Raw genomic sequence first — 24256 nt, forward strand, 5'->3', positions numbered from 1 at the left:
AAAGACACTCCATTATATTTCAAAATTGTTTTTGATAGAAATAGATTAAAAAGTACTTAATGTAGCGAGTAGAGCATTTCTGGAACTCAACAACTTGAAATACAACAGACCAAAAATGTAGACAGAATCTAAATCCTTTAGAAATATGCAGGAGTGACAGCTCCATCCATGTTTTCCTTCCTCGACTACAAATGGCTTAAAGACAGAGGTCATAAAAAAAGAGTGAAAACTACTAAATCCTCAATAGATAAATAATAAATCTTAAGTGCTTAATAAATGTTGCTGGAATGTGTAACAGAATATTCTGAAAGGAAGGCTATTCTTAACAGTCATGCCCACTGTGCCATGTCCTACAATGTGACTGCTGGAGAGAGATTAGAAGTCGCATCTTTTTCTATGGCAAGCCACACAGTCAGAGGCCTAAGATAAAGTAGTCCTTTTCCTCTTCGAATAAATAGAAATAGACAGTTCCTATATCCTCAGAGGATTTCATAGAAAAAGTATTTCGTAACGAAGGCTTATGATCCTGATTATGGGCTACTTTTAAGAACTGTGGCATCACCTGCTGCTCAACTCCCAGACAGAGATGGGCGTGGTCTCCCGTAACACCTGCTGCTGGGGCAGGCTGGTGAGGTAGTCAAGAGTGTAGATGCTGGGGCCAAGCCAGCTTTGTGAAAAGCCCATTCTACCATATCCAGATGGATCACTTCAGAAAGTGACTTATCCTCTCTCTGAACCTGCCCACATTTCCTCCTCTAGAAACAGGGATAACAACGGTGCCAACCTCCTGGGGTGGCTGAAGGACCCAGTGGATGCGTATACACGAAGCACTTAGAAGTGAGTCTGGCAGGTACTGCCAAAAATGTGACTCCTGCTGCTATTAAACAGGGGATGTTGCCTTGGCACCGACAGGTGTGACTAGCGGTTGAAATATTTCAGATACGGGGCCCCTTCTTGCCTTGGTCCCTCATTCAAATGAATTCACGAATCAGGTTTTCTCTTGTATAAATGAGTTTTTTTTAAGGGCGTGTACAATCTTGGTTTGAAGGATGAATTCTTCTGGGCTCACATTTGCTTCTTTACTCCACAGATGGTGGAGTAAAATCTGTGTTGATTGCACCTTCCGCTGGTGCTTTAGGCTCCAGGAGCGGCAGCTCCCTGGATTGAGTGGGAGCCAGTTCTGCCTGACTGGTCTCACCAGCACACTAGACTGCGCAGGCGGGTCAGAGGCCCACGGGGAGGAAACCTCAGCGGAGGGAGGATGCTGTGAGCGGTCCACCCCTGCATGACAGATGTCCCTTTACAGAAAAGAAGTGGGAAACAGACTTTGGCAAAGGGAAACGGCAGAGTAGCAAGATGATTTTGATTACTAGTGACATTTAATTGCAATTAGATTTTTAACCACAACCAAGAAGATGATAAAGCTTTTCCATGTCTCTTCCATAAAACTGTCCGAGCTTAGGACACTTTAGTGCTCATTCTTCCTGCAACACTACCCACCACAGGTTCACTGTATTGGAAGTATACTGAGAAGAGCTCGTGGCTGGCGTGGGAGCGCCGCTGTCTTCAAACCTGGAAGTGAAGTGCACCCACACCCAGCCACAGCAGTGATTCCCCGGGAGCGACCTTCAGGCAGTTGCTAGGAGATGGCCGCTCTGTGTTTCCTTTGATTATAGGGCATAACCCTGCCACTGTCAAAATGCCAAAAGAAAAGGGCAGTGATTGCCGGACATAATTTTTTCCGTTACTTCCTGTGAGGTATTGTTTTGCACAAAGGGAGGAGACTAAGGGAGCCATGGATATCTCTGTAGCAGAAACATGGCAACTATTATCTGAGGAAGGCCGGTATCCTCCAATAGCGATCCTGTGTGCAACGCGTAGTATTTGCTTCTTCAAACTGAGTCGTATCTTTTAGTAATTTCTTAAGACGCTAGACGGTATCACACATAGGCATGGGGGGTGGCTTGTGGTTTAAAAGCAGGGCTTACACATATAGGTAGAAGCCGCATGTGGTCAAAGCAGATAAAGTGCCGCAAACTGAGGAGTGTAGTTAGCTGGGCGCCCTGGATTGAGGTAAAGTAGAAAAAGACTGTGATACTTCTGAGCCCAAGACATTTCACTCTGCCACACTATCTCCTGTATATGCAGTTATTAGATAGACAATTCTTTTTCCGTGACAGCCAATATCATGTAGGGCTTAAAAGTCACAATCTGGGTTTACAACACAACTCTTCTGCTTATTAGCCGCATGATCTGGGGTGAGTTACTTTCTCTCTCTGTGCCTTGGTTTCTACAACTATAAAACCGAAATACGTAACAGTAAGCACTGGATAGGATCACCGTGAGAATGGAATGAAATCATATATGTATGGCCGGGCGCAGTGGCTCACGCCTGCAACCCCGGCACTTTGGGAGGTGGACCACTTGAGGTCAGGAGTTCCAGAGCAGCCTGGCCAACATGGTGCAACCCCATCTCTACTACAAATACAAAAATTAGCTGGGTGTGGTGGCGGGCGCCTATAATCCCAGCTACTCGGGAGGCTGAGGCAGGAGAATCGCTTGAGCCTGGGAGACAGACGCTGTAGGAAGCCAAGATCGCGCCATTGCACTTCAGCCTGGGTGTCAGAGTGTCTGTCTCAAAGAAGAAAAAAAAAAAAAGAAAATATGTAATGTACTTAGAAAAATAGCTGGCGCAGAACAAATGATTACAGAAATATGAGCTATCATTTTCATTATTATTATTAGCATCATAAACATTATTTCGTTGTGCTCGGAATGCAGCTGAACAGTACTCAAGAGTTTCAGGATCAGTTGTATAAAATTACAAAAAATTAGAAGGTCACCCATCTTGAGAAAAGACAAGTTTGCATAAACAGGACAAACTACCAAAAGCAGAAGTTCAAGGAAGCCAAGAGAAGCTGAGAAAGTTTTCTTAAATCTGCTGTCTTGTTGGTTGCTGATCACCACCTCATTCTCCATGATAGGTGCACAGTTGGCGTACAGGTTACCTAGGGCTGGATACTGATTGAGCATATCCTGTGCACAAGGACACCTATGTTTATTCCACTTAGAAGTCTGAGGTTGTTCTGAATGTCAAGCAACAAAACAATGCACTTCTCTGGGAGAGCTGGGGCATTCCAGATTCTGGTCATTAACTGGGTGAGTGTCTTTAGGCATCATTCCACCTTTGTGGACTTCTGCTCCCTCGTTTGCAAAGTGAGAGAGTCAGACGCTCAGGTTATGTTCCCTTAATCTCCACCTTTAAAAAAAATAATGTCCTGATCTACCTTCATAAGAGCAGTTGTGTGCCCTAATTTTCTCTGCAAGCTTGCTCTATGCAGACCTGTCATGTGGAAACTCAGAGTTATAAATTAGAAACAGGTAAATGATTTATTTTTGCCCTGCAAATGAGTCACACTCTCTACAAGTGGATTATTAAATTCCATTAAATAACAAGCTTGCCCAATAATTCTAAAATAGAATCTGGTTTTCAAAAAAGATCGGTGTACCTGTTCTCTATTGTATAAAGAAAGGTATGTGATAGCATCGTTAAAGTATATGTTTTAGAAACTACTCTGGCAAATAATTTTCTTAGAGAGAGGTTACTGAGAAAAGAGAAAAGAAAAATTTAGTTTTTCTGGTTTGGAGAAGCAGCAAGTAAAAGTCACAGCTCTGGAACCAAAGCAAGAAAGCTCCTTGAAGAATGAGGTAATCAGACTTGCCGGTAGGGACTCTCAAACCAGCGTGAACTGTACACTGCAATTAATTATTAAATGTGCTCAGGCTAGGTCAGGCTATACTAACAGAATTCAGACACGTTTTTCTCTCCAGCATTTGGTTATCAGTTTTGTGACATATAGAGTAACAGTTATAAGGATCAGTTTCTGCAACTCCATCCCTCAACCTACTTTTTTATTGTAAATAGACTGAATGCGGGGAAAAGGCAAAGAGAAAAAGTGCTATGCTTCAAGAACATTTGTCTTGATATTTTAGTGGCAAGCATCATCAAACTAACTATATTTGGCTCTGACTAGCTTAGCATGAGATGTTAGTTTTTAGCCGCAAATGAGTAGCACTTGACAAGGTGAGAAATCTTCCTTCAATTGTTGAAATCATCCAAGACGTGTTTCTAATCTACATTTTGAAAACAAAAGCCCTAGCATAATGCAATAGGAATTCTTCTTGCCTGTATAACTGGATTCTGCTCTAGGGTCTTGTGGGATGGTTATTACACATGGCAGAGAAAGCTACGTGTCCTCTTGTACCCAGTCCCTCTTCTTAATTTATAATGGAAGTTTCAGCTGAACACATGGCTTTAGCCAGGCTAAGATTACATTTTTCAGTTTCCCTTGTTTTATCACCAAATTTTGACCAGTGGGTGTGAGAGGAAATGCTGTGTGAATCTTCCAAGAGGCTGTGGCCTTAAAGGCAAGAGGTGCCCTCTTTGCTTTTCCCCTTCCTGCTGGCTTGAACACAGAACTGATGTCAGGAGCTGGGGCGCCCTCTTGACCACCAAGGGAAGCCATGTTTAGCGCTGAGAAAGACAGAGCAATAAATGGAAGGAGCCCAGGTTCCCAGAATTGTGAAGCCTCCATACTAGCCTTGCACCACCAATCTGTACTTTTACATGAGTGAGCAATACACATCTTTTGTGTTTAACCTCTGTTAATTTGAATCTCTGTAACGGCAGCTGAGGTTTTATCGCAATAAATGTATTCCCACAGTCAGAATCCAGACAATTTCAATAGTTCCATTAAGTTTATATTTATGTATAATCATAAGAAGAAAGTCCCCAATTTTACACTAAACTCTGTATTCCTTCTAACTGTCTTGGGTTGAGTGACACGGTGGCTATTGAACGTATTTCTGTGGCACTGTAACCCAGTAGATCACACCCATGCAATTGCTTTCTCTTCCTTAGGCCCAGGTCACTTCACCTGCACCTCTTTAAAGACTGTATTTCCTTTCTGTGTCCCTCCCTCCCTCCCTCTCTCCCTTTCTTCCTTCTTTCCGTGTATCTAAGAGATTGGCCTCGGCCTCCAGTACCCAGCTGCTCCGCCTTGTGACTCCATCTTATGTGAAAACTGTGCCAGGTGCTAGAAAACAGTTTGCAAATTATATTTTGGTTTGGAGACCTTGAGGATGCATTTACTGAATTTTTTGACTGGTATTTACATGATCATCTCAAAGAATGAATTGCAGTTTTTTCACAGTGGAGGTACTGATAATTCACCCCTTGAAATGAAGCCGTGTGGGATGAGCAACCTTGAACCAGGACCTTAAAAGCTTAGATTCCAGCCACGGCTCCGACACACAGCCGCGTGACCGTAGCCCCATCACTCTGTCTCCCTGGGCCTCAATCTTCTCACTCTTGCAGTGGGAATGATACTAAAGTTCCTCATCTACCTGCCTCATGGGATTGCTCAGAGGATAGTGTGAGACAATCTACCACAAAGTACAACTGTGAGCCACTTCCTGACTCCTGCTTTCCCACCTATTCTTTTTTTTTTTTTTGAGACAGAATCTCACTCTGTCGCCCTGGCTGTGATCTGGCCCACTGCAAACTCTGCCTCTCGGGTTCAAGTGATTCTCCTGCCTCAGCCTCCTGAGTAGTTGGGATTACAGGTGCCCGCCACCATGCCCAGATAATTTTTGTATTTTTAGTAGAAATGGGGTTTTGCCGTGTTGGCCAGGCTGGTCTCAAACTCCTGACCTCAGGTGATCCGCCTGCCTTGGCCTCCCAAAGTGCTAGGATTACAGGCGCGAGCCAGCATACCCGGTCCCCACCTACTCTTTAACTATGACAGATGTGAACGTTTGATCTCTTTGCAGACAAGATCAGCACGGTGACTGGGTCTTTGCCCTACCTTCCTAAGCGAATGACAGAACCGGTAGCAGAACCGGAGCCCCTGAAGCTTCTGCAGGCAAACTTCCTGGAGCAGCCCAAGAAAGTCAGAGCCCCTCCTTTTCGTCACATTCCGTTGGAATTTTGGAAACCAAGCATAATGGAGAAATAACTTTTTTGGTATAGCCGGAAGATGAACCCTTGGGCACAGTTTCAAAGTCAAATATTTTACTGTAAAGTGGAAGAAGAAAATGCCCAGATCTTTCTGCACAGTCAAGTGGCTTATGTTTTGCACGCATTGGAAAGAAGGGAAAACAAAAGCTGTCTTAGAAGACGAAATCAATCACATGAGGAGTGGCGCTGCTCCAGAGAGCTGAGGTCTTCCTCTTAGGAATTACAGACTTTGGTTCCGTATAATTAGGCCCTGTGTTGCTCAACTTCCAAATAATTTAGAGAGAATTATCATGTGAGAGTGCACATATATACATTTTTTTCCAAAACGACCTTCTCAATGTGTAGCAAAATGTAGTCAAGGAAGAAAAAAAATGAGAAGTTCTTTAGATTTCAGCCAAAACAATCACTTAAGCTCCAAGTCACTATATAAACACCATTAATACCTGTTAAAAGGTCGTGAATTCTGTAAGAGATGTTTGGAACAAACAGTGCTTCAGAACTACCCACAAAAATAAACAAAAAAGAGATCATATTATGTCACTGGGTCCAGACAGGATGATGAAATGGCTATGATCACGTATAAGCTTTATCTATCTTTCCAGAGAACAGTGTCAGGGACATAATGGGTTACTTTCCAAATTTTGTTTAAAAAATATGAAAAACATCTGTGAAATTCTGGTAAGACAAAAAGAGTTTCTAATTCTTTGGATCGCAAAATGATTCTTCAGTTCTAATTAGCTATGATAAATTATGTTAATTCTAAATTATTATCATTCATGTGGGCATTTAATTTAAAAAGTGGCATTATCTGGAAAACAGTGTCTGCAATTTATTCTAATGTAGTTTAACACAAAGCAGCTACATTGCCTTTTTGGATATTTTTAGAAGTGTGAAAACTGTGAATATCACTTCAGGCTTTGCAGAATGGTACTCTACAATGAATCTGTGTCTGGCATCTGATTGGTGATAAAAAAATTATTGGGAATAGATTATTAGTTATTCTGAGACAGAATCTTGAGAAACTTGTTGAAAGAGTCTTGTTTGAAGAGCCCATAAGGAACCTCCTCCTTCACACCCATACTCTGGCTAAGAATGTTGACTCTTTTTTCTTAAAGGCTGAATCACTGATAATATTGTTGATATTAAGTGCCTACTAACCAGAAGCATGAGCTTTTAACACTTTTAATGTCACCCAAAAGCCTACCCAAAGTGCCCAGGAAAATAAACAGTTTTCTAAGATTCAGTATAATTTTATTTTGTTTTGTAGCTAAAATGCGCCAGAGCTGTATTCATGTCATCACAGTGGGAAGAAGGCAAACATCTGAGAAATTAATAAATCCCACAGCCACTAAAAGCATATTGTATTTGGGGCACAACTGTGGCCATAGAGGCAAGCACCTGACATAACACAGATGGCTTCTTGCTGGTAGCATGGTGGCAACTTTGCTGAAAACACAGAGACAAGGACTGTTTCACTCTGTCTCCCTTAAGAACTTTGAAAACAGTTTTATGTCTTTGGAGAAGGAGCACCAATTTAGCTTGCATCATGGATCATATAGAACAGGGTATGTTTTAATGTGCTAAAACCTAAGCAATGTATTTAACAGAGCAATCTATTTCCATGAGGGTCGTGAGAAAATAATTCAGAGGCTCTAAGGGAAGTTGGGAGAAGAAAGGACAGCCCATACAAGTGCACTCAAATAGCCAGAAAGAGCAGAGATGCTGATTGCTCCAAGCAGTAGTCTGAGGCTTATTCTATTCATTTCCTTAGAGTAATTTCCAGTATTTGTTAAGGCATACAGAATTTGGGGGCTTGAGGTAGGGAGTGTGTCTTATCCATGCTTGGAAATGTAACAGCTTTTGAAGTTTTGTAATGTTTCTTTTTTAAAGCAGGCATCTTTCTAGTTCCACTATCTCTGTGGAGTTGAGGAAAGAAAGTAATTCATAGACACAGGGCAGCACGCTGACCTTTCTTCAGCGAACGTCAAGGTCCTGGGCTCATAAGGGAATAAGGAAGAGGAACCTCAGTATATTAATCCATGGGCTCCAGCCACGTGGCAGCTACATATTTTCAATCACTTTGCTTACTTCAAACTTTTCTTGGTGCGCCATGTACATTAAGAACAGATAACTAAGAAGCAACCCTTCTCAGTGTTTTTGGCATCTACCGATCAGCACCTGACATTCCAAGTCATTTCCTCCTCTACTCGGCATGCCGATTTCGGTACTGTTGAACAGCAGGAAGTGGTTTCAAGGGTCTAATAAATTAGTCTTTCGTTGTTTCAACTTCCAAGTGAAGTTAACAATAAAAGAAGCTTAGTATGAAAAAGATCCAGGGTTTCTTAACCTACCTCTTGTTTCTTATTTTCTTTCAGTATTGGCTTTTTTTTGATGATGTTTGGGTGTTTGGGGAGTGGAAACACCATAAATTTGATCTTAAGCTGTGCTGGGACAACTTTTGCATGTTTTTATTGAATACTTGGGATATTCCACTGCCCAGAGAGTTAAAAAAAAAAAAAAAAAAGACAAAAGGATGAGCAGCTAGTTAATAGTCTTCATAGCCACCAGTTATCCTTTAATCTAGTATTTTCTAGAGTGCTGTGATATTTGCAGAATTAACCCACAAAACAGTATCCTATGGGCCAACCGGTGATGAGATTGAGTTTGCCTTTGAGAACTCCGGTGGGTGTTCTAACTTAACTTTCCTACCTCTCTTCACTGTCATTTATATTGTTGCCTGAGGACTCTTCCTAATACCTAGCCAAAGTATGGGGGGCCTCTGCTGTCTGAGAGGTCAACTTCTAACAATTTAGTGTGACCTCAAGGCCACCCCATGACCTGACTCCATTCTCCTTTTTCACTCTCGTCTTCGGCCACCTCTCTCAATTTGCCAGCCTATCTGTTCTCCCTGGAATCCACCATGGACGCTCATGCTGTTTCCCGAATCTGGATGTAGAATTTCCCTGACCTTTTTATTTACAAAATTCTACCCATCTTTCAAGATTTTCCTTTTCCTGAGTTGATTATTCTTTGTTTCTGTGTTCTCAAAACACTTTCCTTGAGCAATGCTAAATACTAGTTTCCTTCACGTCTGTCTGTTTCTCTCACCGCAGCATCTGTGAGATTAAGGACAGTGTCTTTTTCACCATTCATCTCTCACTGCTCCTAGTTCAGCACCTTGCATATCTTTCATGCTCAGTGTACTTAAAAACAAAAGAATCATACATAAGACGGTGTTGCCAGTTTATCATTTAATGAAGAGGCTTTTTTCTTTTATCAATTATGGTAAATCTTTGACTAGTTCAAAAAGGGATTTAGGCAGATCTATTTTTGAGCATTTCTCCTGTTAATATTTATATTGAACTTCAGCCTTTTTGGGTCAACAGCTAGAAACCATCACAGCCTGCTATAATCCATTAGTTACAAAAGGATGGAAATTATCCTGCAAAAAGCGCCAGGCTGCAGAGGTTCTTGTTTGGAATTATTACACTGCTGTTGGATATTCTAACTACCCACTTGTGTTCAAAGGAGAAGCGGCATTTGAGAAAGCTTCTAAATGTGGGTTCTGCCACCTACCATGTAGAACTCTATGCCAGTGGGTCAAACATACTTGCCGTCTAATTTAGCATCCCAATATAGATTCTAGCAGGGCTTCTTTGACATAGCTAATCTCTCTGAGTTTCAATTTCCTCACCTATAAACTTGGGAGTAACAACTTTGTGTGGCAAGAACCCCCAGTAATTAATCAAAATTCTAACTTTGTGCTTGGACATAGGGATTGATCATAAATGTGGGCTATTATTGTCTTGATCTTTGTTTTTGCTGTTGTTCATATAGTACTTATTAATATGGCTACTAATTTCAGGTTTGTCATTTCTGTCATTTTAATTTTATTTTATCAAATAAATTGTCATAATAATCTTTTCATTGGCTCTCCTGTCCCTAGTTCTCCCCCTAATATTGATCTCTCTCCTTTTAATTCCAAGCTGCAATTGCAAGGCTAATATTTTGAAAGGAACACTGACTTCACATTATCTATTAATAAATTCTAAACCAAGTCCAACACAACATGATCCTAACCTAATTTTCAAGAATTTATTTTCCTTCTCAGTTTTTTTTTGTTTTTTAGTCAAACTGAACTTTTTGTTGCTCCTTTTTTTGTACATTTCATGTTTTAGCCTTCATTTGAGTCTAATCAGCACATTTTAACCAGATGCCTACATTGTGTCAGATATTTTCTGGGTCATAGGAGTGTCAGGATAATCCAAAAGAATCCCTGCCTTCCAGGAGCCCATGACTGGTGTGGCAAGGCAGGTGTGATTTTGATTCATCTTTTGTGAGATGTTTTATTCGTTGAGATTACCTCTAATTACTCTTAAAATTACACACAGTTTTAGAAGTCCATCTCAAAATAGTCCCCTATGAAAACCACATAAATCCCTCTCACTCATTTAAACTAATATAGTTCCTTTTCTGTGCCACTTCATCTTGTCTTACTTTATGTTATTTATGTTGGTGTTTTCTTGAGGGCAGGGATCATGCTTTATTCACATCTGTGTTTTTCATCGTACCTTATGTATAACAGGCTTGCGATAAATATGTGTTAAATATCAAAGGAATGTAATAGTACAATTTGACTTTAAATAGAATAATAACCAAAGTTTTCAGGGACCATTTTTCAAAAGACCCATTCCCCCAAGATACTTAACCTACAATGCTTACTTTATATAAGCTCTGTTACTTAAGCTAACAAACAATAGTTCTGGAAACCTCATATACAGAAACATAAGGATATTTAGATGTATATTATATATATAATATATTATACAGAAACATAAGGATATTTAGATGTATAATATATTATATATATAATATATTTTGTTACACCACTAGACTTGGCTTGAATGAACCAGAATATTGCTTGCTTATTTCCTTGATGTTCTTTTCTTACACGGTTTGTTCTATAAATGTATAAATATTAATATATTAGAAAGTTATAGAAACAGATGAAGGAAAAATAGACACAAATATAGTATGGAAGCCTGGACATAAACCAGGGATTTCAGAAATAGAAGCTATGGAGATGCATCTGGGGGGAGGGTCTGTTTTAGCACATTTGGGCATCTTTAAATAGGAGACACATTCCTGGAAGGAACACAGGGTCCTGTGGGTAAAGTATTGGGTTGCCTTGTTTTATATTTACTTGAGGCTATTACAGAGAATCAACTACAGTGTAAAGGGAGAGCAAAAGCAAGCGAGTTTGGGTTTACGGACATTAAGTATGCTTTGAACAGATCAGAAGCCCTGGACAGACGCCACCACAAAAGCAGCAGCATCTGGAAGTACACGTGCTCATCTCTGTATTGCTTGGTGTGATTTCCATGGCTACTAAACGAGTCACTCATTTCGACCTACGTTGATGTGATCAAAATAGTTTCATCAGAGCAAATTCTCATCCCCTCTGAAGAGTGGACAGATTCTTAAGAATTGTCCACGTTTGTATTAACGACCCTATTGCTTATGCGGTCACAATTACAGCTAACCAGATAGGTGCAGTCAATGGATTTTGTTAATGATTTACCTTCAAAGTAACAATACTCACATACAAGTAGAAGTTAAAAGGATTTCAATAAATTTGGTAATTGACTTTTTAACTATATGTTTGTGGCAGGCATTTATACTTAGCAAATCTGATTTATTTCAATGTATTTGATTGTTTTGAAATCAGTGACAGGTTAATAACTTTGTTATCAGATTACCAAATTAAGCTTTTATCAGATCATGTTTACATTAAAAAAGAAAAGCCTGAAGACATTATTAACTTCATTTCAACAAGCTTCTGTAAATAAATAGGCTTTCATTAGGAAACCAGCCTTATTTATCAAGGTTATTAAACCATTTTGTAACAAAAAGCATGATTTCCAAAAATGTCCCATGATTAGGCTTATTTTATTTTGATACGACCAGGTTTGCTACACATTTTAACATAAATCAAGATAAACAGCTTGTTCAGAAAAAATAAAGCTTCAGAAAAATGCACCTTAATCACTGTTTTGAGTTACTGATTAATGTTTGTCCCTGAATCTGCTCCAGACAGATTTTATGTTTTCTTTGATGACTTTCACTGGAATATGGTTGGCTTTTATGATTAAACCCATCCTTATGGTATAATCCTTGACTAGGAGTTAGACATTGAAAAACACTTGAACTATACATGGTCAATTTCTTATAATTAATTTTTTTCAGTAAACTTATGGAGAATAACTTTTTTGGTGATTATTAGAATGTTCAAAAACATATTTCTATTGTGAAAACCCAGTGCTTGCTTTCTGAGTCTGCGGGTCTATCCAGCCTGCCCAAGAACTCGATTCAGCTAAGGTTCTCCCTTCCATTATGGAGCCTGGAAGGTTTTATGCAAAACCAGTGACTGTGCTCCCGGAGAAAGTCTACTGAGTAGCGTTCTGGAGAGAACCTGACCAGGACTCCACGCTTTCAAGCTCTGGTTCTACCGTCTGTTACTTAGGCAAATGTTTTCACCTGACTGTAGGGTTGATTAAGGCTTTTGGCTTGCCCCAAAAACCCCTGTATTTCTGGATGGGAATCAGTTGGAAGTATTTTGCTAGGGTCCTGTCTTTGCCATTCCATCTAGCTCTAGTAATCTTGATGGCTCTTATCTCTTATGCTCTGGATGAAAACTGATAATACTTCTTTCACCATTTGTTTTGTGTAAGCATGGTGGTCGGTAAGATGATTTCTGGTGAAGCAGCAAAACCACAGGCCCTTGTTTCTAAATCTGGTTAACTGAATGCCTTCTGTGTTCACCTGTCATCACAAAAGGATGCACAGAAGCACTAAGTATTTTAATCAGAGTCGTTCCTAATTCTAAAGTTAATCATGGCGATTCTCAGATCAGGGAGAAAATTAATTAAGATGCAATGCTATTTTCTTCTCTCCCAGGGTGACATCTCCCAGGTTTCTCATTAAATCGCCCATGTAGTTTGGTTTCAGTGCTTTGGAGCCAGGCAGACCAGATGCAAACCCCAGCTGCATGTGCCGTTTGCTCCCTGAGGGGCAGAGATGATGGCCTTGCTGCCAGCGGCATCTCCAGCCCTGGAACTGTGCCTGGGTGCACACGAGGAGCCAAATGCGTGTTTTCTGAGGGGAGTAAGTGGAAGAATGAATGAAGTCAGCCCTTCCATCTCTTCTTCCTTAGCTGTCAAATAGGATGACAAAATACCTATTTGCCAGTGGTGGTTGTGAGGATTAAATCATAGATGTAATGCATTTAGCACAGTGAATGGGCACATGATAAGAATTCTATAAATGGCAGTTGTTCATCTTCCTACAGGAAGGGCAGATCTCTGAGTCATAGAAATTGCTTCTTATTTCCCGCTTTCCTTTATTTCCTTATGTGGTGAAGTATAAGTTATAAGTTCTACTGGTATTCAACAGGTAAAACTCTTGTTCAGGGTAATGTGCTACTAACTTTTAAGTCTGCATATTTTAAAATGACAGAAAATCTAGTTTTTTCATTAACTTTCTGCTCATCTCTTTCTGGGCCTGCTCAGCAAATCCCTGGTTTCAGAGGACTGCCCTGTAAGGAACTATAGACAGGGTTTCCATCCGTATTTCCATTTTCTGAATAAGTAACAAGGGGAACTAGACTCTCAGGGCCTCCTCTGCCTGCTTCATCCTTATGGAGCTGATGTGGGAAGAACACTCCTCACTGTCCAGTCTAGTGATGACCACAGTTCTGTAGCCACGTGGATCTGTGTACTCGAGGTCAGTTAATTCCAGAAAATCATCCAATCTAACGTTTGCTCAGATTCCCTAATTTCTACTCTGTGAAAGACAAGGAATAGTACAGCTCTTCCGTTTCCTGGGGGAGTGCTTCATTACTTTTCCTCTTTTTCTTTTTACTTAGTCTAATGACTCAGATTCCAGATGGTTCTGCCTAAGTTTAGAATTATCATGATCTACTTTGTAGAGAGAAAAGAAAACATTTCTTGTACAGTACAACTTATGTAATTTTTTTTCAGGGAAGTGAGAAAAATATAACACTCAGTGTAGAAGAACTTTTGGCTCTAACATTAGATGTCAATGTTTTGTATTCTGTCATTGGGGTGTATTGTAATTTACTTATTTACTGTCTAATTCCTTCTGTAGCTAGTGAAGTTTACATTTTCTTTTCTTTTTTTTTTTTTTTTGAGATGGAGTCTCGCTCTGTCACCCAGACTGGAGTGCAGTGGAGCTATCTTGGCTCACTGCAAGCTCCGCCTCCCGGGTTCATGCCATTCTCCTGCCTCAGCCTCCTGAGTAGCTGGGACTACAGGTGCCTGCCACCGCACCTGGCTAATTTTTTGTATTTTTAGTAGAGACGGGGTTTCACTGTGTTAGCCAGGATGGTCTCGATCTGTGAAGTTTACATTTTCAAAGAATGTTTTAATGATATGGAAAAATATTCTCCAAACAATGACGTGCAAGTACAAGGTACAAACCAGGACAGTGTAATTCTAATTTTGTTTTTTTAAAAGGTCAATATACTTTCTTTCTTTTTTTTTTTTTTTGGAAAAGAAATATTCCTAATAATTCATTTAATCATCTGGAGAGTGGGTTGAAGTTTTATAAATTTTAATTTCTTCATTATAGACTGTATTATTTTAATAAAAGCTTTTCTGTGGTGCCACCCATTGTGTGCAGCACTGAGCTGGGGCCCTGGAGCCCTCACTATTGTCCATCTGGCCGCACCACTGTCAGCACTGCATTCAATGAACTGTAACAGAATACTGATGACTCAGCATTTCTGCTGCTGACAGGAAGTCCTTGAGCGAGTCTTTGTAGTTCCTCCAAGAAAGGATGCTCAGGCACCCCTTGGGTGAACTGCGGCAGGCCATGGAGAGGACAACCGGGTTGCAGTAGTAAGTTTGCATTGGGCTATCCCAGAGCTAGAACAAGGGAACAGGTCAGCCCCTAGAGTCCCAGAGCTCACAGACTTGGGCAGGTCCAGGCGTTAAATGCAGCTCTGCCTTTGGAGCTGGACATCCAGGTACCTGGCTGCCTGCTGGGAACAGGTGAGTATGTATCAGCCATCGTGAAGCCTCAAAAGGCTGCAGCCTGACATAGCTGCAGATCAGGCTGTACCCAAATTGCATTGTTACTGATGAAATAATTTTTTAAAAAACCAATGGTATCTATTTGAGCATTTTCCTCGTGGACACCATTCAACAGAATGCTGTTCTCGGGGAACAAATGACTCATGCAAATGACTATTTTCTAGGTTTTTCTCATGGTCAAGCAGCCATGATCTTTTTATAGCTTTATTTTATTTTAACTCAGTCCCAACGGTTAATTTAAATCCTTTCTTTCATCAATGATACAAAGAGCTCACTTTACTACAGTCTCATCTTGACAGAGTCAAATGCAGAGGCTATAAGGCTGCCCACCTGAGGAGGAGGAACTGGAACTTAGGAAAACAGCTCAGATGCTTCATGCAAATGAGGAAGCTCAATTGGCTTCTATTGAAAATACCTCACGCATCATTTTCTCTTGTCTCTACTTGCCAAAATATTTATAAAATATCTTTGCCCTGCCGTACCTAACTAAGCCTCTTGGAATTTATTTTTTCAGTGAGATTCTCTGATGCAATAACCAAGCACTGGCTTTTAGAAAGTGTTCTCTCCCCCTCCCTCCCTCCCTCCCTCCCTGCCTGTCTCTCTCCCTCCCTCCCTGCCTATCTCTCTCCCCCTCCCTCCCTCCCTGCCTCTCTCCCTGCCTGCCTATCTCTCTCCCTCCCTCCCTGCCTCTCTCCCTCCCTCCCTGCCTCTCTCCCTCCCTCCCTGCCTGTCTCTCTCCCTCCCTCCCTGCCTGTCTCTCTCCCTCCCTCCCTGCCTATCTCTCTCCCCCTCCCTCCCTCCCTGCCTCTCTCCCTCCCTCCCTGCCTATCTCTCTCCCCCTCCCTCCCTCCCTGCCTCTCTCCCTCCCTCCCTGCCTATCTCTCTCCTTCCCTCTCTCCCTCCCTATCTCTCTCTCTCCCTCCCTGCCTATCTCTCTCCCTCCCTGCCTATCTCTCTCCCTCCCTATCTCTCTCCCTCCCTCCCTGCCTCTCTCCCTCCCTCCCTGCCTGTCTCTCTCCCTCCCTATCTCTCTCCCTCCCTCCCTGCCTCTCTCCCTCCCTCCCTGCCTGTCTCTCTCCCTCCCTCCCTGCCTGTCTCTCTCCCTCCCTACCTGTCTCTCTCCCTCCCTCCCTGCCTGTGTCTCTCCCTCCCTCCCTGCCTGTCTCTCTCCCGCCCTCCCTGCCTGTCTGTCTCTCTCTCTCTCTCTCTCTATCTATATATATATCTGTTTCTCTGTCTCACTCTAGATATACAATCAAATCAGTGTGCAGATGGAGGACCAAGAGTATCACAAAATTATTATTGTAACTTGTGGATAATAAATTTCAAAATCTGATGTCTGTGCTCCAATATCTGACCTCCTTTTTTGAAAAATATGCACATGTGAAACCTGATTTACTACTGAGGAAGTTAACCCTTTCCTTTTGAAAGTAATGCATCAGTAGAAGATGGAAAGTTCAGTGGAGATTGGTGATCTTCTCAATTATGTGCATGAGAATAAGTAAACTCCCAGGCATTCCGTCACTCTCCAAAGTGAGAACAATCAAGAGGACACATCAGGCTTTAGAAAAACTCATTCCCTTGGAAGATAATCTCAGTAGCATGTGTGAATAGGAAGAGCATCAAAGTGTGACCGAGAGAGTGTCAGAGAAGAGTCACCTATAACAAGCATGATCATAGTACTTAGGAAAAAGTAAGTTCCAGGCTTATGTGGATATTCATATAGATATTTTCCAGGGTTTTAGAGGTTCATGATTTCTCAGGGAGACCAAAGTGCCTGTTTGACTGTGAGGGGTTATTAGTCCTCTGGGTTCTGGCTTCACTCAGAAATAGCCTGGACCACATGGGTCAGTCCTGCCCCACAGACATTAGGCCCCCTCCTGGGGCCCCTGCAGAGTGGGTCAGTTCTGCAGATGTGGGAAGGGATGAGTGTTGGGTTTGGGAATCAAAGGCTGTGTGTTGAGCTTACAGTAGACAATTTGGAGCTGCTTCTTGCTTAGAGATGACCCAATATCCAAAAGTAGCTATTGCGGGCAAGTGGTGTTCCCCAAAAAGGTATGTTGAAGTCCTTCCTCACCCCCAGTACCTGTGAGAGCGATCTTATTTGGAAACAGGATCTTTACAGATGTAATCCAGTTAATTGAGGTCATACTGGAGAAAAGTGAGCCCTAAATCCAATGACTGGTATTCTTACATGGAGAGAGAGATTTGGAGACAGATCCATAGAAAGAACATTGCGAGACAATGCAGGCAGAGATGGGTGATGCTGCCATAAGCCAAGGACTGCCGGCAACCACCAGAAGTGGGAAGAAGTGAGGAAGGATTCACTGCTGGAGCCTTCACAGGCAACCCGGCCCTGCTGACACCTTGATCTCAGACTTCTACACCCCCACGTAGAGTGTGAGACAATAGATTTCTGTTGTTTCAAGCCACCCAATTGGTTGCACTTTGTTGCAGCAGCTCTAGAAACTGATACAGTGGCTCAAACAGAGCCTCTAGGTGTCTCTTCTTTTGCAATCCAAAGACTGCACCAGTGCGACTTGAAGGGGTAAGAGAGCTAAATAAATTTGCTTTTGGGGAGATAGATTTGGGTAAGTTTCTCCATGCTGAGTTAGATGAGTGATATGTGGTGGTGGTAAAATCCAGATAACCCTCGAGTGTGGTGATTTCAGAAAGAGAGAGCCAGGAGGCCTGAGAGCCAGCAGGCCAGCGGGGGTCCGCCCACTGGCCCCGAAACAGCGAACAGTGACATTGGAGCAAGGGCCCATCCCGTGCTTCTCTGGAGCCCCACTGAGCAGAGCCAGGTGGAGAAGCAGGAAATTGCACATTGGTGGGCTGGAGGGGCTTGGAAGGGCTGAGACAAGGTGTGTGCTTGGGGATAAGGGCGTTCCTGGTCCCCGGTGAAGCATCAGTGACCAAGAGGCATCCTCTGGAAGAGGCAGACACTACATGGGAAGGGAGAAGCAGCATGAAGGAAGGCGCTTCAGGACAAGGGGATCAGTCACAGTTTCCTCGCCATGTGCCTTAGAGCCACGGCGTGCTATTCCACTCTGAAATAAGGCAGAGTGAAGGATTCAAAAACAATCACGCTGGGAGAAAAAAGCGAGTTCTCTTGATATCCTTGCTTTCTCCTGGCCTCACTTCCTCTGATGTTCCCCTGCCCTCTTGCAAACCAATCAGCCTAAATCAAGGGTGTCTGTGCAGGTTCTCAAGACAGACATGCTGCTGGGAGTGGCACGTAAGTGAACGCCAAGGAGATGTCAGCGCATGCGCATATTCTTTGGTGCCCACCGTCTTATTTTCTTAACTTACTGGGAAATCTTTTTGTTAGAGCGCACGCATTAAGTTTCTTCCTGGCCTCATCAGCCCCAAGCCCAGGCAGTGGCGGGCGGTTTCCCGTGAGGACAGCGTACCTTCTGAAGAAATGCACCCAGATCAGAATGGTATACGAGTCTGTCCTATTCTGGCTCTAGAAAAGAAATGTCACAATAAATAGGTGGGTGGGGTCTGCCCCACACTCCCCAAAACAACCAAAACAGCGGCGAGATCAAACTGAGGACAACGTTATCATCATATATTCTTTTCTTTACACAGTTTGATACCTACCTACTTCTCAGGACAAACACCACGGAAAGGAAACTGGGTGGATACTTACTGTTTTTAGTTTGTTACATACTACAATTAGTCACCATTAGCTAATTATATGGAAAAGGGGAAACTGGGGCTGTTTTACCCAGAGTTGGTTTTAGGTGGGGGTGAAGCAGGCAGGGTGATATTGGCAGCCCCATAGTTGGTTTTGCTGATTCAGTTCCTCTTTCCTTGCCCCCTATTTCATACAAAATTCCTCTGACAAAGCTTCCTGTGTGGCCACTGGTCAGCATTTTAATAGAATGGAAGGGTGCAGCACAGCAAAGCCCATAGTGTTAATATCCTTCACATCTGCCGTTCCCACCTCCTCCTTGCTTTTCCAGTCCTTTCCAACTCTGCATAGGATGATGGGGAGAGGAGGGAGATAGGAAGGGTGAGAGGCAAGCAAAGTCATTTCCAGCATTTTAAAGTCAGCTCTCCCAAAATGCTCTCTCTCTCCATAGCCTTCTCCCTACTGGGGCTTCAAAGCCTTCCCTCTACCTGAAACCACTCAGGGTGCAAGGAAGCCTCTTCAGGTCCCCCTCATCCTTATCATTACACCAGCTCTTGAGGATCCTTTCTCTAAATTTGGCAACAACCTTCTGTTGCAGACTCTTTTCACTATTGGAATTCCCTTTCAGGGACTGCTGTCTACAACTTATACGGCTGTAGCAGCAGCTTATCTGACCATTTAAGGCTCTACACTGTGCAGACAGAAAAGGATCACACTCCTCTCTCAGACACATTACAAGAAATTTTATACAAGGCCTGTGCATTTTCAAAACACAGGATTGACCTAATGAGCAGGAATTTGAGACCAGGTAGGAAAAGAGGGTCATGGGATGTGGGGAGCTGCCTGGGGGCTGGTGGGAACTTGCCAGGGGTCCTCATATCCCTTCATGAGACAGTTGCCTAATCAACCTATTTCAAAGGATGGCCCTGATTTCACGGTGAAAAGCAAGGCATGTTTCTGCAGATACATCAATGCTCTAACAGCAACATGTCCTCTGCTTTGACATCCTAGGAGATTTGCTTCCATTGAATCAGAGTAAACTATTTTTTTTTTCTTCTTGGCAGAATATTATTTGCAGATATCTGCAAATTTGGGAGGAAAGCTTTTTTTTCTAAATGGAACTATCCTGAAAACAAGGGGAAAAAAGGGCAAACGCACACACACTCACACACACAAACACACACACACTCACATGCGAGCCTTCCCCCAAATCCTTCCAAGTGTTCATTCTATTTAAGCTGTTCATAAATAATATCTGATGATAATCTCATTGAAAATGCATCTGTTTTTATGTTAATTTTTGTTAATTTGACATCCCTAGATGATATCATGAAAATATTTACTGTGTGTACATTTGTGTGTGTGTATGTGTGTGTGTGGGTGCAATTTTGTCCCCTTAGTCCATGATGAATTAAAATAAGTAGTTTACCTATAGATAACTAAAATTCTATACATGTCTTCATGAAGTTTACCTTATTTAACAGTTGCAATTAACACATATCCCAGAAAAATCTTTAAATTTTATTTTTAATATTATCCTAATGTTGCTGAGTTCCCAGCAACACAATTATTTATTGCAGCCAACATCTACCATGCTTACTATTACAGCAAGCTCTTTTCCAAGTTCTTATATCAATAACACTCAAGGCAGGGCCTGTGATATTTCCCATTTGTGGACGGAGAAGCAGAGCCGTGGACAGGTGCCAAGTCACCCAGGTCTCAGGGGTGGGGTGGGGTCTCCCCACAGACAGCCTGGCTCAGACACACTCTCCACTGCCACAGCGCGAGGGACCCTTGTCATCATCCCACAGAGTTTGCCTTGTCATTGCTTCTGAAGTGCTTAGAGACTGTCAATGAAGGAGCAATCTCAATAAACTTTGTGGTTTTGTCATCCTCAGAAACGACCAATCTTCATGAAGGTGTTGTTGTGCAAGCCTGGGCTTCTATTAAAATAAAAAAGTGTGCTTTGCACCTAAGGCAATCGTGGGATTAAAGCAAGTAGCAAATTGATGTTCTCATTTAAAAGTCTTGCCTGGTCTGTGAGTGCCCTGGGCCTGCAAAGGTAAAAGAAGCCTGACCACAAAGCAACGGGGCATTCTGGAGGTTCCTGGGCAGACCTGAGACTCCAGAGAAAGTAGGAAGAGAAGGCAGATTGTCAGTTAATGATGGCAGTGTTAGTTTCTGTTTGTATACTTTTAACAGTCTAAAAATGGGGCTTCGGACACAATACCATTCCTAAATGAAACCAGTGCCTGCTTCGTTACAGGCACAAGGTATGTACTGTGGGTGACATCCAGCCCCCTTCAGTTTTCCAGAGTCTTTCCTGGGGTCTTGCTTGGCTCAGGGCCACTGGAACACAACCCACCCGATGACACCAGGGTGTGTCGAGCCTGTGGTCAAGGTTCACACGTCTGTGTGTGCCACAACCACTGCAGAGGGGAAAGACATCATCCACACAACATCCTGCCCTCAGGAGGGACTTGGAAAATCAGGAACCCGATAGTCCATAGTTGGGGAGACTGAAAGGTTCCCCAAACAAGCAAGGCTGCTCCATTTTACCTAACAATACCATACCTACTGGCACGGTTTCTCCCTGTGCCCCATTGCTAACATTTCTCCTTCGAGTTGGCATGCCAGGTAAAGCACAGTGAAAAATGTCTGAGTTCCAGGTTGCTCTTAGCAACATCCATGAATCTGAGTTTCCAACCTCCTTCCCTATAGAACAGTGCCTGAAGGAAGAACTGACAATGCTCACTGGCGTCAGAATTGCCCACGATTTTTCCCTTTTCAGCAATTATTTGAGTGCTCCAAAAGCATTGCTTCCTTACTGTTTTCAAGGCAAGATAGAAGGAGAGGTTAATCTTGCTTAGAATTTCCTCTGCTTTCAAGTTCCAGGTTGGGGGTATAAAAGAGGTTTGATAGAAAAGAACCGCAGCAGCCCAGGCCTGGCTGCAGGAGAAAGCAAAGTGGCTGGGGACAGGGGATGTGGAGAGCAGGTGGTCTCCCATCTCCTCCATCAGGGTCAGGAATGTGTCTGCTCCTTTACTGGAACCATCGCCCTCCCTGGATGGCTGTACCGTTTAGGGAGGCCTGTGCTGACAATACAGGTGCAATTCAAAAGAAATTCCATTAAAATAAAGTGGGCAGTGGGGAGAAAGGGGGAATTCTGTCATGAAACATAAAACCTAAAATACTGTCTGGTCAAAACCTAGACAGCCTATGAGACCCATGAGAGCTCGGAGACCCTGCTTTCAGAGCATAGGTGGGGACCCGAGGGGTGGGGCCGTGAGCAGGGTTGAGGCCAGCCATGGAGAAGGCGGCTGCCTCTGCAGGGATGGGCACCGCAGCGTGGTGGGCAGATATGAGGAAGGCAAGGACTTCCCATTGACCATGCAAAACCTTCACAAAGTCAGGGTCTGTCCACCGTCTAAAGATCGAGACCTCATGTTGAGTTCTGAGGTAAAATGGGAAAACAGTTTTAACAGTGCAAACCTTTCCACCCTCCGCTCAGCTACAGAAACACATTTGGGAGCTCCAGGGAGGAGGCGGAGGGGCACAGGCGCTCCCCAGTGTGGGCCACGCTCAGGAGTCCCTTCACAATGGCAGCCACACTGCTTCGTGAAACGGACACACTACGGGATGGAAAACAGTGAGAAGGAAGCCACGGCATCAAGAAGCAATAATCACAGAACGTTTTTGTGCTGTCCACGGCTTCCTCAACATCTGCCTCCACTTCCAAGTCAATCGAGGCAGCCTGTTTATGTGGAGCTTTGAGATGACACATACACTTTACTGACCCTAGAACAATACCCTTTCCACATTTAAAGCAATTTTCGTGTAAATGACTGTGCCATTAACCTTCCAGGGTCATTCAAATATTTTCTGAGAAATTGGCTGCTTTCGGGATTTTCTTAGAATGCCATGTGTTTCATTTTTGTGCAGAACAGATGACAGGCGAGGCATTCCAACAGGACTTCAGTTGATTTAACTAATTCCTGTCAGGGGAAGTGAAGTGTTGGGATTCATAAAGCCGATCCCAACCCGGAGACTTTCCTTTTCCCAAAACAGAAAAAACAAAACATGCTGTGTGGTTTTGCAACCGGGCAAGTTTCGAAATATTTTTAAGCTTTCTACTTTGCCAAGTATTTCATAAAAAAACTATTTTCTTTTTGTTTCGTGCCAAAAAATGTCACCCCTAAATATTTTTTCCCATATCTGGTCACATGTCCAGGATTTTTTCTTTTCTAAGAATAAATAATTTTTCTGGGTTATAAAAATTCCACTTGCTCTATCAGATTAAACATATCTTTATATAGAAAAAGCATCCGAAACATTCCCCAAGTGGGTCTAAGGGAGGAGTCTTAATACAATTTTGTTAAATTAATTTTGATTAAATATTAGGCCTTGAATTCTTTTTGTGACTCTCACAAAGTTCAGGCTTATTTTGTTACACTTTCAATTCTCCCTTTTTTTCACTCTCCACATACTGTTTCCTTTTATTAGAAAGCATTCAAGAAGAATTGATTTGTGTGTTTGACCAAAATAATATGTTGGAAATGATACCAGTGCAAGGGGACCCTCTGGGTTCCATTCTCTATTTGCATAGTTAGCTGGAGTTAGAAGGTTCAGCTGTCAGGGATTCAAGAACTCTAGCATCAAAAAAGTGTGAACTTGCAAATGAAATGTCAAGGTTTATAGCAAGTGAATAATGCAGCTGAGAGCTGACTTGTCTCCACCCTGGTGTTCTATTGATCTTGCTGCTGGATAAAGCATAGGCACATAGGAACACTGAAAAATAGCCATTTGTATGGGTTGGACTGGTATTTTCTTTTTTACCAGTTAAAATGGTAATTACATTCACAAAGTCAAAAAGCTGAATAAATAGTCTTAGAGTTGGAAATATAGGGCAAAACAAAACACAGGCTTGAAAAAGCAATAATAGCTATACACCTAAAATGTGAAAAATATTCATAGAGAAATGAATTGTAGGGCATTAACTCTTGCAAAACCACCAAAGGCCTGGTGGAATTAATACGCTACAGATTTGAAACTTAACATTGGACAACTTAAAATGCATGTATTTGTTATTGATATTTAACTAATCCTTGTAAGTAAATCTACTATAAGGGAAAAGCATTCTAAGTTGATGTTATTGCTAGTTTGCAGGGAAATTCTGAAAGTCTATGTGTTTGTTGGTGCATGAGGGGATGTGCGTATTGAGGTGTGTGTTCAGGGTGAGGGCTTCTGGTCCTTTAGAAATGGTTCCCTCTACGCTTCCTGGTTTCCAAATCTTCATCACTCTTTTTAAAATCTAAAAATGCAGGTTTACTTTATATGGAGAGCACATTGCTATGAGGAGATGTGACATTTCAGAAAGAGCACATGGCACTGATTCTGAAATGCCACCAAGTTGCTTCAGAATATACCCAAATTCTCTCAAAGATTAATGATACACTAAGAAACTGAAGGACACAGCAAATTATT

The 24256-nt window shown here is 42.3% G+C and overlaps 1 protein-coding gene across 31 annotated transcripts in view; it reads right to left on the minus strand.

Annotated features, from left to right (window-relative positions):
• The window catches only part of SORBS2 (sorbin and SH3 domain containing 2), a 370848-nt gene that overhangs the window by 129793 nt on the left and 216799 nt on the right, over positions 1 to 24256 (minus strand). Inside the window, exon 1 of one of the 31 annotated variants that reach the window (XM_063810032.1) lies at positions 18445 to 18532. The exons of the other annotated variants lie outside the window; for them this stretch is intronic. The gene's annotated coding sequence lies outside the window, so the exon portion shown is untranslated. Of the gene's footprint in view, positions 1 to 18444; positions 18533 to 24256 lie in introns of those variants that run through there. 31 annotated transcript variants of the gene reach the window in all.

This window comes from Pan troglodytes, chromosome 3, assembly GCF_028858775.2.
Source record: "Pan troglodytes isolate AG18354 chromosome 3, NHGRI_mPanTro3-v2.0_pri, whole genome shotgun sequence".
NCBI classification, from domain to species: Eukaryota; Metazoa; Chordata; class Mammalia; order Primates; family Hominidae; genus Pan; species Pan troglodytes.